We start from the raw sequence: 15,055 nt of genomic DNA, 5'->3' as shown, positions 1-15,055 counted from the left end.
CTTTGGGCTCTGGTCTCAGCTGTCAGTAATATGGATGCCCAGTGATGTTGCTACTTTAGTGTCGAGGGAGATCCATGCCCATCTGTGCCACAAGACTCCTCTTGGAAACGGATTCCCATTGGTGGTGATGGGAAGTCCTTTCAATGCGATCAGCTGGTCAGTTCCTGGGGGGGGGGGGGGAACAGTTAAGAGGCCCAAATAAAAACCCAGTATTCCTGCACATACATGCTCACTTTCTCCCGCTGTGTCTACATATTGCTCCCAGTGTGGGTCTGAACCAAGGATACAGAAATGGGAACCGCGCATGGTGCTCCTGGTGTGGATCTGAACCAGGGATACAGAGACAGGAACTATGCACTGTGCTCCTGGTGTGGGTTTGACCATATCACAGGTCGCAACAGCTTTACAACATAAATCCTGTGTCTGTCTCTTTCCAGATTCAACAATACTACCACCCAACCCTCAGTATCTGCTGAGATGGGTTACAGACTCAGAGAGATTCTGGGGACAGTTGAGGTCTCCCCGTTTTCTGTTGCAGTCTGAGGAACTGGGGAGACTTCAGGCAGGGGACAAGCGCTTGCCTACATACCTATAGAGTTTGATCGCTCTGGCTTCTGGTTGTCCATGGTGGAACGTTCTGACTGGCAGCAAGATTTGAAGATCATAAAGGTCCTGAATAGTTAAACCAACCAGAACTGTGCATGGTGCTCCTGATGTGGATTGACCCAGGAATATGGAGACCAGAACCATACACAATGTTCTCCAAAGCAAAGGTTTGGGATTGGTCTGAGAGCTGACATTGACTCAAGTATACAAGGGAAGATTTGAAAAAAATTGGGCGAATATATAAATGCAGAATAAGAAAATTATGCAGTAAAGGCAGGATGGTTTTAATGGCTTACTGTCCACCAGTCAAAGGAAGGTAGGGTGCCATTTCCTGCCTCAGGATGTGGTAAATCTTTGGAAAATTCAACTTCAGTGGGCTCTTTGGGTGTCATGTCAGTCCTAAGATATCCCTGAATTACCCTGCAGATAAGAAGGTTCAAGAGCTTCCATTTCTCCCATTCTAAGTCATCAAATGGGAGCTCTTTGCTTGCCTTCTTTGTGGTGGGAACTGCCTAGTGGCAGAATGTATCAATACAGAGTTTAGGAAAGCGTGCGGTAAAGACAAGCTTGTTCGGAGTTGCCACTAATCCTTTGGAAGGTGTTTACGTTTCCCATATAGAGAGGAATTAATTCTCTAGATGAGCAGTGGAGGTTACAGTTGGGGCAACCCTCAGAATTGTAGAGCGGGGATGCAGTCCATAGGTGGGAGAGGGAATGGGCCAGGTGGAGTGGCTGAATGCCTTTTTCCTGCTGTTATTTCCGATGGGGTTTCGTGCAGGTGGTGAACTCACCAGAAGTCAACTCTTGCAATGACACAGGTTGGGTCACAGGTGCTCGAAACACAGATGCATGGGACCTCGAACTGATGTTGCTCGTTCTTCTCATGCTTTCTGCAGAGAGACAAGAACAGAGGGAACTTCACTGTCTAACCCTGGTAGTGTGTGACGGGAGAGTGTGGAGTGGGCTTCACTCTATGTCTGACCCCAGGAGCATGTGAGGGAAAGTGTGGAGGAATCTTCACTCAGTGTCTAAACTCAGAAGTGTGTGTACACCCTCGCAGCATCCAGCCTGCCGAGCCCCATGAGTTTAGATCGGGTCTTCCTTCATTGAGATCCAAAGGAATACAGCCCACTATTCGATAGGGAGACTGGACCCATCCACAATACATCAGGTATGAGGCTCTGTGCCTCCTGTGTATAGTGGATCCGCCCACATTGGAGACACTGGTGAGGATGAAGTTTTCCGACCACCCACATCTGGCTGCTGACACTTGATGTTTTCCACAATCGTACTCACCTTTGGGCTCTAGTCTAGCTGTCTGTAATATGGATGCCCAGTGATGGTGTTACTTTAGTGTCGATGGAGAGCCATGCCCAAACGCGGCGCGAGTCCTTCCAGGTACGGCCTCCGGTCGGTGATGGTGGGAAGTCCTTTCAATGCGATTGGTTGTTCGTTTACTGGAAGTGGGTGGGGGAGTGGTTAGACACCCAAAGAATCCCAGTATTCCTGCACATACACGCTCACCCTCTCCTGCTGTGTCTGCACAGTGCTCCCGATGTTGGTCAGACCCAGGGATACAGAGAGAGGGCATAGTAAATATACCAGAAACAGACCCTCCAAACTGATGGAAATAGATCTTGTTCTCCCACACACTCAGCTATTCAAGCGAACTCTTCACGTTCAGTGGGGATCAAACCCCAGGCAGTATGGTCCATCTTCCAACCCAAACAATCCTCGAACGCCTCCAACGCTCCCCTTGTAAACCCCCTCTCCACCTCTCTCACCTACTCTCTGTAGCCTGGGGTCCATACCTGATCAATAGATCGAAGTACCTGGTAAGGTGGAGAGAGGTTCTGCAACAGTCTGACCCTTTGGACTTACCCAGAACATTTGTTTAGTGTCTCATGTCACCAAATGATGTCCAGGCAGGAGCTATTCTGAGAAACGGTTCTTTGGGGTCTTCAAGATAGAGGACTCCAGGCACAGTCTTTGGAATTTTAAAAATGATTTAATTCACAAAGACAAACACAGGGACAGAATGAATGGGAACGGACAAACACACATGGACACAGGTTACAAATGATCAAGGAATAAACAATACAACCCCTGACTCAGTACAAGCATCGGCTCTTTGGTCCCAGGGATCCTTAACTAATTACCCTTAAGTTGTGGGCAGTTTACCTCAACATCCTCAGAGACAAAGAGGCAGCAAGCCAACATGCGGCATTTTTTATACTGCTGGAGGGCTGGGGGTGGAGCCAGCCCAGGTGATTCACAAGCCAATCGCTTGGGGCCAGGTGCAAAGGTGTTTTACAAAAGTCAATGGTTAGGTGTGCCCAGAGGGGCAGAGGTAGAGCCAAACCCTGACTGACAGTGGTGTCGCTTCTGGCCCAATGAGCGGTGCTGTCATCCGACCAGAGGGGTCAGTGTTGACACTGTCACGACAGCCATGACCCTTGTCACGACAGGAACACTGGGAGGTCGCAGTGAAATCGCAGTATTCCAAACTCTGTGACCTCACAGAGGGTGGGGGCGGGGTGAGTGAAGGCCAAGACCCCTCCCCCTAAAATCTGCCTGGCCCCGCCCCTTACCCCCCGTCCCTGAGCTTTGGATCCACCCACGTTGGAGACACTGGTGAGGATGAAGTTCCCACCATCCACATCTGCCTGCTGACACATGATGTTTTCCACAATCATACTCACCTTTGGGCTCTGGTGTGACCTGTCAGTAATATGGTGCCTGGTGATGGTGTTCTTTAGTGTCGAAGGTGATGCATGCCCAAACGCGCCGCAAGAGTCCTCCTAGGTATGGACGCCCGTTGGTGGTAGCGGGATTGTTGTCTGCTGAAGGTTCTTCCAATGCGATTGGCAGGTGGGTTGCAGGAAGAAGGAGGGAGGGGGAGGGTGATTAAGACACCAAAAAAAAACAGTATTCCTGCACATACACGCTCACCTTCTCTCACTGTGTCTGCACAGTGCTCCTGGTGTGGGTCTGACCCAGGAATACGGAGAGAGGGCCTAGTAAATAGGGAGACCAGACCACAATACACCAGGAACAGACCCTTCAAACTGATGGAAACAGATCTTGTACACCCACACACTCAGCTATCCAAGCGAACTCTTCATGTTCAGTGGAGGTCAACCCTCGGGCAGTACGGTCCCTCTTCCAACCTATACAATCCATCGACCCCTCCAACTCTTGTAAACCTTCTCTCCAGCTCTCTCACCTTCTCTCTCTAGTCTGGTGGCCATACATGTTCTGTAGATCTAAGTAGCTGGGAAGATGGAGAGTGGTTCTGCAACAGTCTGACCCTTTGGACTTACCCTAAACATCTGTGCAGTCTCTCACGTCACCAACTGGCATCAGGGACGGTGCAGTGAAATCATACTATTTGAATCTTTGTGACCGTACGGGGTGGTGGGGGCGGTGGGGAGGAAGGGACAAGATGCCTCCCCTTAAAATCTGGCTTGCCCATCTCTTGCACCCCAAACCTGAACTTATCTGCCCATCACGGGTGAAGGGACTCCTGTGGGATGTCCTGCAGACATTTTCGAGAGCAAGGCATCAGAACAGAGGAGGCAGCAAGAAAGGGAAGAGAAATTATTCAGGAATCCCTGCCAGGAAGGGAGGTGGGAACCATGGTAATCTTCAATGATGTAAGAGCAAGGGTTCCTGTCCCATGTTCCACAGCTCTGCGAGGTCCCATCTGAGAACTGAAAACAGATGGGAGGATGTCCCAGTACATTGGACACCCTGTCCTCTTATCCCATCAAGGCCTTCTCTTTGACCTGCATTTCGAAGTGAGGCAGTACCAGGCCCGGAGGAGGGCAGATGGCCTGTCCTGAACCAGGGCTATCAAGCCCCTGCTCTTTCTTGACTTGAAAGGCAACAGGCCCAGATGTGGCCTATACCATGGAAGTTGGCGCAGCAGATAAAAGTGTTCACTGGCCAGAGTTTGATACTGGAGGCCCTACTACAAGCTTCACCCACCATCCACATCTGGCTGCTGACACTTGATTCTCTGCGCTACTGTGCTCACCTTTGGGCTCTGCTCTGAGCTGTCAGTACCATGGATGCCAGGTAATGATGTTACTTTAGTGTTGAGGGAGATCCATGCCCTAATGCGCCACTAGACTCCTCCCAGGTACAGACTCCGAATGGTGGTGAAGGGAAGGCCTTTCAGTGAGATTGGTTGGTCGGTTCCAGGGAGAAGGAGGGCAGGAGGCACCATAGTGGTTAAGATGCCCCAAAAAAATCCCTGTGTTCCTGCACATATGCACTCACCTTCTCCCGCTGTGTCTGCATGGTGCTCCCGGTGAGGGATTCAGAGACAGGAACTTGTACGTAGGGAATCCGGACCTGTCCACAATACACCACATACAGACCCTCCACGCTGATGGAAATAGATCTTGTCCTCCCACACACTCAGCTATTCAAGCGAGCTCTTCATGTTAAGTGGAAGTCAACCCCCAGGCAGTATGCTCCCTCTTCCACCCTGAACAATCCTCCGACCCCTCTCGTAAACCCCCTTTCCGGCTCTCTTACCTTCTCTCTCTAGCCGAGTGGCGATACATGTTCTGTAGATCTAAGTAGCTGGGAAGATGGAGAGAGGTTCTGCAACAGTCTGACCCTTTGGACTTACCCCAAACATCTGTCCAGTGTCTCACGTCACCAACTGACGTCAGAGCAGGAGCACTGGGAGTTTGCAGTGAAATCATAATATATGAATCTTTGTGACCTCATCATGGGGTTGGGGGGGGTGAGGGACAAGATGCCTCCCATTAAAATCTGGCTTGCCCATCCCTTGCTCCCCGAACCTGAGCTTATCTGCCCATCACGGGTGAAGGGACTCCTGTGGGATCTCCTGCAAACATTTCCGAGAGCAAGGAATCAGAACAGAGGAGGCAGAAAGAAAGGGAAGAGAATTTATTCAGGAAATCTCGTCGGTAAGTGAGTTGGGAACCAAGGTAATTGGAAATTATGTTCCTGTCCCAAGTTTCACAGTCCTGGGAGGTCCCATCTGAGAACCTAAGAACAGGTGGGAGGATGTCCCAGTACATTAGACTCCTGGTCCTCTTACCCCATTCAAGGCCTTCTCCTTGATCTGCATTTTGAAGTGAGGCAGCGCCAGGCCCAGAGGCGGGTGAACAGGTTGGCCTGAAGCAATCCTACTGAGCATCCATTGAGCCCCTCCTCCTTCTTGGCCTTCGAGGCAACAGGCCTGTATGCGGCCTATACCGTGGGCATTGGTGCAGGCGATAAAAGTGTTCACCAGCCAGAGTTTGGTGATGAAGGCCCTACTCCAAGCTTCAGCCACTTTGGGGCCTACTTGCCCAGGCTCAGTGGATTGAGATTCGGATTCCCTCTCCTCCTTGGTCCCACTGCTCTTTAGGGAAGGTCCCAGGCTGGGGTTCGCCCACATTGGAGATGCTGGTGAGGATGAAGTTCCCACCATCCACATCTCGCTGCTGACACTCGATGTTCTTCACAACCGCGCTCACCTTTGGGCTCTGGTCTGAGCTGTCAATAATATGGGTGCCTGGTGATGGTGTTACTTTAGTGTCGAGGGAGATTCACACCCAAATGTGCCTCAAGACTCCTTCTGGGTATGGACTCTGGCTGGTAGTGACAGGGAGGCCTATGAATGGGATCAGTAGGTCAGTTCCTGGGAGAAGGAGGGAGGGGAGTGGTGGATAAGACACCCAAAAAGATTCCCGGTATTCCTGCATGTACTTGCTTACCTTCTCTCGCTGTGTCTGCATGTTGCTCCTGGTGTGGGTCTGAACCAGGGATATGGAGATGGGAATTGTGCACGGTGCTCCCAACATGGGTCTGACCCAGGAATACAGAGACAGGAACCGTGCACCGTGCTCCCATTGTGGGATAATCGGGTTGCCTCTCAGTTTTCAAGATCCCAAGGAATATAGCCCTTTTGTGGATAGGGAGACCGGAGCTGTCCACAATTCCCACCAGTGCACTGCATCTCCACACTGAAGGAAATAGATCTTGTTCTCCCACAGACTCGTCCATTCAAGTAAACTCTCCGCGCTCCAGGGGAAATCAACCCCCAGGCAGTACGGTCCCTCTTCTACCCTGAACTGATCCCTGTAACCCCTCCAATGCTCCCCTTGTAAACCCCTTCTCCGGCTCTCTCACCTTCTCTCTGTAGCATGGGGGCCATAGCTGGTCTATAGATCCAAGTAGCTGGGAGGATGGAGAGAGGTTCTGCAACAGTCTGACCTTGGACTTACCCTAAACATCTGTCCAGTGTCTCACGTCACCAACTGATGTGAGGGCAGGAGCACGGTGAGGTTGCAGTGAAATGACAATATTTGATTGTTGTGTCCTCACAGTTGTGGGGGGGGGGGGAATTGAGGCAGGTGAAGGAAGGCTATGATGCCTCCCCTGAAATCTGGGCTAGCCCCGCCCCTCGCAACCTGACTCTGAGCTGTCTGCCTATTTCATCACGGATGGAGGGACTCCTGTGGTTGGGTGAGTTGGGTGGGGAAATCCCTCGAACAATGAAAGGTGTATCACCTCAGGGAGCCACATGAAGTAGCAATGGTGCATTGTTCGTTTTTTTCTCTTTAAAGTTTTCACTACTTAATGTAACAACCATGAATGTTAAGGTTTTGTTTTTGCACTGTTTCTTCCTTTGTATATTTTTTTTATTATGAATAAAGTTTATTTTTGAAAATATATTAAAAAATTGTTTTAATGTGGGCATCATTAAACATAACATTGTCTTCAATTTGTAGACCTGCGCTTTTAATTCTGCAATTTGTCTTTTACACATTGAGTGACCCCACCATTCGTGCTTTTGGTGCTGTTGAGTCCTACTCCCAATTCAAGGTCAAAGTTGAGTTTACTGTCATGTGCACAAGTACATGCATGCACAGGTGCAATGAAAAACTTCCTTGCAGCAGCATCACAGACACATAGCATCAGATAAGCAGCATTCACAAGAAAAACATAAATTAAACATAAAGTATACACAGTTTTTACAAGAAAGGACACAATTGCTCAGTGTAAATGCTGAGGAACCTCAGCAAATCAAAGCTTCATGTGGAGTCCAGTGATGGAGCAAATTGACAGATTAGTTGATCCGAAACTGTCAGAAAGTTCACGACTTTTATGTTTGGCTTAGCTGGTACAGATGTTCCAGTATTTACCAATATGATCCAGGCCATTATTTCTTATGTAAAGTGCTATTTCTAAAACGGTTCAGAGTCCTCACACCCTGCTCTATCTTCTTCAGCATCCCTTTTGTCCCTGCTTTATACTTGAGACCTATGGACATAAAGTTGTTTACATAAAGTCCCATTAGTTGTTTTGATTATTTTTGGTATTGGTTTATTATTGTCATTTGTACCAAGGTACAGTGAAAAACTTGTCTTGCATACCATTTGTACAGGTCAATTCATTACACAGTGCATTGAGGTAGTACAGGGTAAAAACAATAACAGGATACAGAGTAAAGTGTCACAGCTACAGGAAAGTTTGTATCTATCCACTGTATGAAAGTCAAAAGTAAAAGATCACATCAAATTTAAATAAGAACAGAAAATGCTGGGAATTCACACAAGGTCTGGTGGCGTCTGTGGAGAGGCATTTTAAGTCAATGACCTATCATGAAAACAATACATTTGGTTAATCAGTGTATATGAAGCCCTAACTGTCTTTGAGTCTCCACTGTTCCTAATTTTTTTAAAAAAATGTGGATCTATTTTAGTCACCCCCACTTATATTGAAATCCATCTGCCACAGATGTGTCTTCTTATTCAATCTATCAATGTCTACAGGATTTACTATACTCACCAATCTTAGTGACATTCACAAACTTGGATACATGACTCTCTATCACATTAGCTAAGTCAATAATAAATGTAGTTTAAACCCCAGCATAGATTCTTTTGGGACACCAACTGTTCTTTCTTCCAATCTTAGTACATTATCACTGCTCTCTGTCTTCTGCGATCAAACCAATATCCTGACTAGGTCAGAAATTTGCCTCTAAATCCATGAGCATTGAACTTAGCTGACAGTATCTTATGTGCAGCTTCATCAAATGGCTACTGGAAGTCCATATAAACTATAATCAAAGACATTTCCTGACAACTTTCATTATTTTTTTCAGAAAGTGCAATAGGTTCAGTAGATATGATGCACCTTTTGCAAATCCATAATGGTTTTGCCATCATTTTGTTTAACAGATGCATTTTTTTCAGAATCTGGGCATTGCTGGTAAGGCCAGCATTTATTGCCCTTCCCTTATTGCTCTTCAGAACATGTGCTGACTCCTTGAACCGCTGCGTTCCTTCTGGTGAAGTTAGTCCCTTAGTTGTGTTAGTGAGAAAGTTACAGGATTTACACTGAGCAACAATGAGGGACAGGTGATTCAGAAGCTGGGTTACTCACAGTGAGTGATTCAACTCCTGACACTCTGAACAATTTCCAATAGTTACAAGGTGCAAGTTAGGAGTCCGATGAAGTATTCTCCACTTGCCTGGATGGGTGCAGTTTCAACATATCAATGGTACCCAGGCTGATTAGCATCCTATAAACCATCCTACTCATTCATTCCCTCCACCACAGGCTCAATGTTGCTACATAGTGAAGCATCTACAAAATGCACTACAGTTATTTGCTTAGGCAATTTCCAAACCAATTACCTCTACCACATTCCCAGAGTGTTGTTTAGGTCTTGATCCATGCAGTACTGAAGAAGGTTGGACCTGGGACACTATCCTGAGGAATTCCAGTGGTGATGTCCTGGGGCTGGGATAACTGACTTCCAACAATTGCAACCATCTTCTTTTGTACAAAATATAATTCTAACCACTGGAGGCTTTTCCTCTTGATGCTTATTTTTTTAGAAGAACTCCTTGATTCTCCCAAAAGCCTGAAAACATTGTCTTTCTTGTTAGTAGAGGTAACTGGTTTAGTAATCACTTAGGTGCAATTTTTAGATGCTCCACAATGTCGCGACACTGAGCCAGTGGTGGAGGAAATGAATGAGTAGAGTGGTTGATGGGATGTCAATCAAACTGGATGCTATTGACTTCTTCAGTGTTGTTGAAGCTGCACCCATCCAGGCAAGTGGAGAGGATGTCATTGGACCCCTGACTTGCATCTTGTAGCTGGTGGAAATTCTTTTGACTGTCAGGAGTCAATCACCATAGGTTACCCAGTTTCTGATATGCTTTCATATTTCATAGCTATGGTATTTGTTTGGCTGATCCAGCTGAATTTCAGGTCAGTTTGTACCCCCCTAAGATGGTGGGACCTAGAGAGGACCATCTAGGTAGTTCAACTCACTGTTGATGGAGCAAACGTCCAGAATTCCAGCATCTGCAGTCTCTTGTGTCTCCTCACTCTTGTTGGAGATGTCAGGGATCTTTGTACCACAGATGTTACTTGTCACTGATCAGCCCATGTTGGACTGTTGGTTAGGTCTAATGCAGACATGGATTCATTATGTGAGGAGTTGTGAATGGAATTGAACGTCATCAGCAAACACTTCTAACACAATCATGAAGTAACTGAGGATGGTTGCACTGCGGACACTGCCCTGAGGAACTCCGGCAGTGAGGTCCTACAGCAGGAATAATTGACTTCCAACAATTATACCATCTTACTTAGTGCAAAATATAATTCTAATCACTGGAGTCATTTCCTCTTGATGTTTTTTTTAGAGAAACTCTTTGATGCCTCTCTTGGTCAATTGCTGTTTTGTCATCATTCCCACCTCACTTCTGCTCTTTGGACCAAAGTTGTGTTGTGGTGTCAAACCAAGGGGTCCTGGAAAATTCCTAATTGGGCAAAAGTGAGCAGGTTATCTGTAACTAGATACCATTTGATAACTCTGTCAATGATATCAGTACTAAGGAAATTATTGGAAAAATTCTCATGTATAGGATCAATCTTCATTTGGATAGGCAGGGATTGATCAGGGATTCTCTTTCAATTAGATTTTTTTCAAAAAGGTGACTGTCTATATATGAGGGCAGTGTTTTTGGTATAGCCTACACGGATTTCAGTAACGCCTTTGATAAGGTGGATGTGGGTGATTGGTACAAAAGGTAAGAGCTCATGGGATCCAGGGTAATTTTGCAAATTAGGCTAAAAACCAGCTTGGCAATAGAATGATGTTGGAGGGATACTTTTGTGATTGAAAGCCTGAGACCAGTGGTGTGTCACAGGCATCAGAGCTGAACTATTGCTACTTATTACATAATTTAACAATCTGGATGTGAATGTGAGAGGTATAATTAGTAACTTCATAGATGACACAAAGCTTAGTGCTGTTGATGACGGAGAGGATGATAGTTTTGGGATAAGGTAGGGTGGGCAGAGCAATTGCTGATGGAACTTAATCCGAAAACATGTGAGATGATGCTTTTCAGAAGGACTAATAAAACTAAGGTATATGCAATGAATTGTATGGCCCCAAGGAGTATTGAAAAGCAAAGAGACCTTGGTGTACATGTTCAAAGATGCCTGAAGACAATAGTACAGGAAGATAAAGTGTTTAACATGGCATATAGGATACTTGCTTTCAGTAGCTGGGGCATAGAATATAACAGTAGGGAAGTTATGGTACAACTAAATAAAATATTAATTAGCCAGTGTACTGTGTGCAGTTTTGGTCTCCAAACTATAGTGAGAACAGGATTATACTTGAGAGAGTGCAGAAGAGATTAATCGGGATGGAGAATTTCAGTTCTGAGGAGAGGCTGGATAGGCTGAGTTTGTGTTCCTTTGAGTAGAGGCGGCTGAGGGGTCCTGACAGAGATATCCAAAATTATGAGGGTGTGGATAGGGTAGTTAGAGATAAACTTTTCCCCTTGGCAGAGGCATAGGTTGAGGGCAAGGGGTAGGTGACTTTCAACAGATTTGAGAAAAAAATTCTGTTCACCCAGAGGATGGTTGAAATCTGGAACATACTGTCTATGGGGTTGGTAGAGGCAGAGACTCTCAAGACATTTAAGAAGTATTTGGATGAACACATGAAATGCCATGGCATAGAAGGCTCCAGACAGAGTACGAGAAAATGTGATCAGTACAGATAGGTACTTGGTGGCTAGCATATCCCCATATCAGAGGTAGATAAAACTAAAGGACATAGGTTTAGGGTAAGGAGGAAGAGATTCAGAGAGGATATGGGGAGCACCTTCTTCACCCAGTGAGTGGTAAGCACCTGGAATGCACGGCCTGAGACACTGGTCAAAGCTGAGTCACTGACAGCATTTAAGAAGTGCCTAGATGAGCACTTGAATGACTTAGGCAGAGAGGGCTGTGGATCAAGTGCTGGGCAATGGGATTAATATGGAACGGTGACCACTGGTTAGTGTGGATGAGTTGGGCTGAATGGCCGTTTTCCATGCTGTACAATTCTTTGATTCTATACCTGATGTGCCAGTACTACATACCATAAGTATCACTATTGATTCTATACCTGATGTGCCAGTACTACATACCATAAGTATCACTGGTACCAACAACATAAAGGATTGGATTTTACAGAAAAGTAGCAAAACTGTTGCATTTGCCATCATAACTTGGAGCAACTGACAACAACTTCCTCACATGCATATAAATGTGAAAATGCTAAATTATGTTCAGTAACTCATCACTAGGAAGCAAACTGTAAAGAGATCAGCATGGGAGAGGGAACCTAAGAAAACACCCAACACTTGCATTTTACACTTGCCAGAGAATTCTTTGCCAATTCCAAGGAGGCACAAGTATTTTCCTGCTCATGAACTGAAAACAGGTGAACTGCTCCAAGATTCTCAGATAAGAGCCTTGATATTTCCAAAAGCATTCAGATGGATTAATCATTTAAAAAATGCACTTTTAAGTCTTTCCTAAATGTTATTAAAAAATCTTTTGACTGGCTCATTAATTTATTCTTTTCAATGTGTGCAGGTGTTTGGAAGTTTTAAGTACTTCAGAAGTTTTTAAAATAATATGTTGTTTATAAGTCTTTTAAAGACTTTCAGAAGTTTTTGATGTCATTGGATGTTTGTGAATGGCTCAGAAAGATTTTGAAAAAGTCAGATTATTGTTAAAAGATTTAAGAGCTTAGCAGTTCTAGCTAAGTTTGGGGTGATGACAGTTAGCTATCAAACCTCAGTATGCATCTGGTCTCATCGTGAACAATGGTTAACATGCCAAACAAAATCAATTTAGACAGAAAACACAATCTCTAAAGAGCAGAGAAAACAAGATTTATGACAGAAACCGCAGCGACTTCTCCCAATAAGATTTAGGTTAATTCTCCAGATAAACTAAATGAATGAAGGGTAGTTGTGCATAAAATTAACATAGCCTGTAATCCTTCGCAAAACCCTCCTCTTCTTCTAAACTACTCAGGGTCTTTCTCACTGGCAAGCCCATTCATACTAATAAGGAAGGGGCCATGAAAAATATGAATAATTACAGAAAGGAGATGTTGTCTTTTTTAGTGCCCTTCAAGATTTCAGTCCATCTCAAAGCAGACTACAGTCGATCAGATGCATTTTAGATGCAAGCACTCTTGTGAGGTGAGAAATGCAGCTAAAATGCTCTGAGAATGTCGTATCAGCAGAAAAATGTTGATTCCCACAAGTACTACAAATCACTGAACAAAATACTGAAGTAAAAACAGACAAGTTGCTCAACCTTTCCTTGCAGCATGTGATACATCACTTACCTGAGTACCTGAGATTCAGCAAAGCACTCAAGACTGCAAAAGATCTAACATTTAATGGCCAGAATTTGCTTAATCTGCCTGAGTTCACTAGACCACCAGAGAGATATGATGGGAATTTTTACATTTCTGGCTATTCTGACACAAATGTGGACATTTGAAAATTATGTCAGCAATTTGCTCCCAGATTTACAATTGTGGTCCAATGCTGGACTTCATGGAAAGATCAATATGGCAGCAGGAGCTTAGACAAAAGTTAGGCTTGCTGAAGGTTCTCACCAAATAAGAGGTCTTTCCCCTTAGTTTGAATGGGGAGAAAAAGTGGCGAGAGCCCATGCATTCTTTCCAATTTAAAAAATACAGAGGTAGATCCTCAGAGCAAAAATACTCTGCTAAATCTTTCTAAAAATGTTTTTCAAATTTCTAATGCATTGTTATTTTAGAGTTTTCAGGTGTTTCAAGATGTTTAAAAGTGTTTGGAAGTATTTAAAATAATTTTTCAGAGGGTTTAGTTTTTTTTAAACCGTCACTATCTCAAAATAAGGGTATTGGGTTTAGGACAGTGGGGAAAAGAAATGTTTCCACCCAAAGTGTAGTGAGTCATTGGAATTCTCTACCCAAGAGGGCATTGATGGACTTTTAGGGAATCAAGCGGCATGGGTTTAGTGCAGGAAAGTGTAACTGAGATAGAAGATCAGCTATGATTGAATGGTAGTGCAGGCTTGAGGTCCAAATGGCCTGATCTCACTTCTATTTCTTACTCTTATAAGAAAGATTGAGGCAATTAGCAGAAACATACTTAAAGAGAAGTGAGGTGAATCGATGAGGGAAAAAGAAATAAGACTTTTTTTATAGGCTTGAGGAGAGGTTTGATGTAAAGAAGTCTGTGTGGACCATTAACCTTATATTAGGAGACCTTCAGTTGAATTCTTATTCAGACTGAATAATCAGGTATTGTAAAGTATATACTGCATAAAAGTACGAGAGGTTGGGCTAAATGGCTTGTGTCTGTGCTGTAAATTCTTTGTGAACTACAGGCAGTTTTCCAGCCTTCCTTCTGGTGGAATCCACAAATAAATAGGCCAACCTCAAAAGATGAAATGCAAACAGCATACAGTATGTCCATATAAAACCCATCATTCATCATATCAGTTTAAAGTTTGGCAACAATGAAAATTCCATTTTGGGATAATGAAAACATTATGGTTGTTTTGCAATGCACATGAGCTTTAAATTAGATATTTTTCCTGTTCAAAATCTCAAGGTAAGATGTTGATATTAAAAATCAACATATATTTTGGCTCTGTTCCAGACAGCAACCACACTCTGGGTGAAAAATATTTTCCTCAGATTCCCTCTAACCCTCTTACTCCTCACCTTAAACTTATGCCCTCTCATTTTAGATGTCTCTATTGTGAGGAAAAGTTTCCCACTGTCCAATTATCTTTGCCCCTCGTAGTTTTGCATACTTCTATCAGCCACCTTCACTCCAAGGAAAACAACCCCAGCCTATTCAGTCTCTCTTAATAACTGAAACGCTCCATCCCAAACAACATCCAGATAAATCTCCTCTTCATCCCCTCCAGTGCAATCACATCCTTCTTATAGTGTGGCAACCAGAAATGCATACAATATTCCAGCTGTGGCCTAATCATACTTACACCAAGACCTCCATGCTATTATACTTTATGCTCAGGCTAATGAGGCCAGCATCCCATATGCCTTCACCACCTTATCCACCTGTGCTGCCACCTC

This window comes from Pristis pectinata, chromosome 5 (genome assembly GCF_009764475.1).
Source record: "Pristis pectinata isolate sPriPec2 chromosome 5, sPriPec2.1.pri, whole genome shotgun sequence".
NCBI lineage: Eukaryota > Metazoa > Chordata > Chondrichthyes > Rhinopristiformes > Pristidae > Pristis > Pristis pectinata.
The sequence above is the reverse complement of the archived record's forward strand: the minus strand, read 5'-3'. Positions refer to the sequence as shown.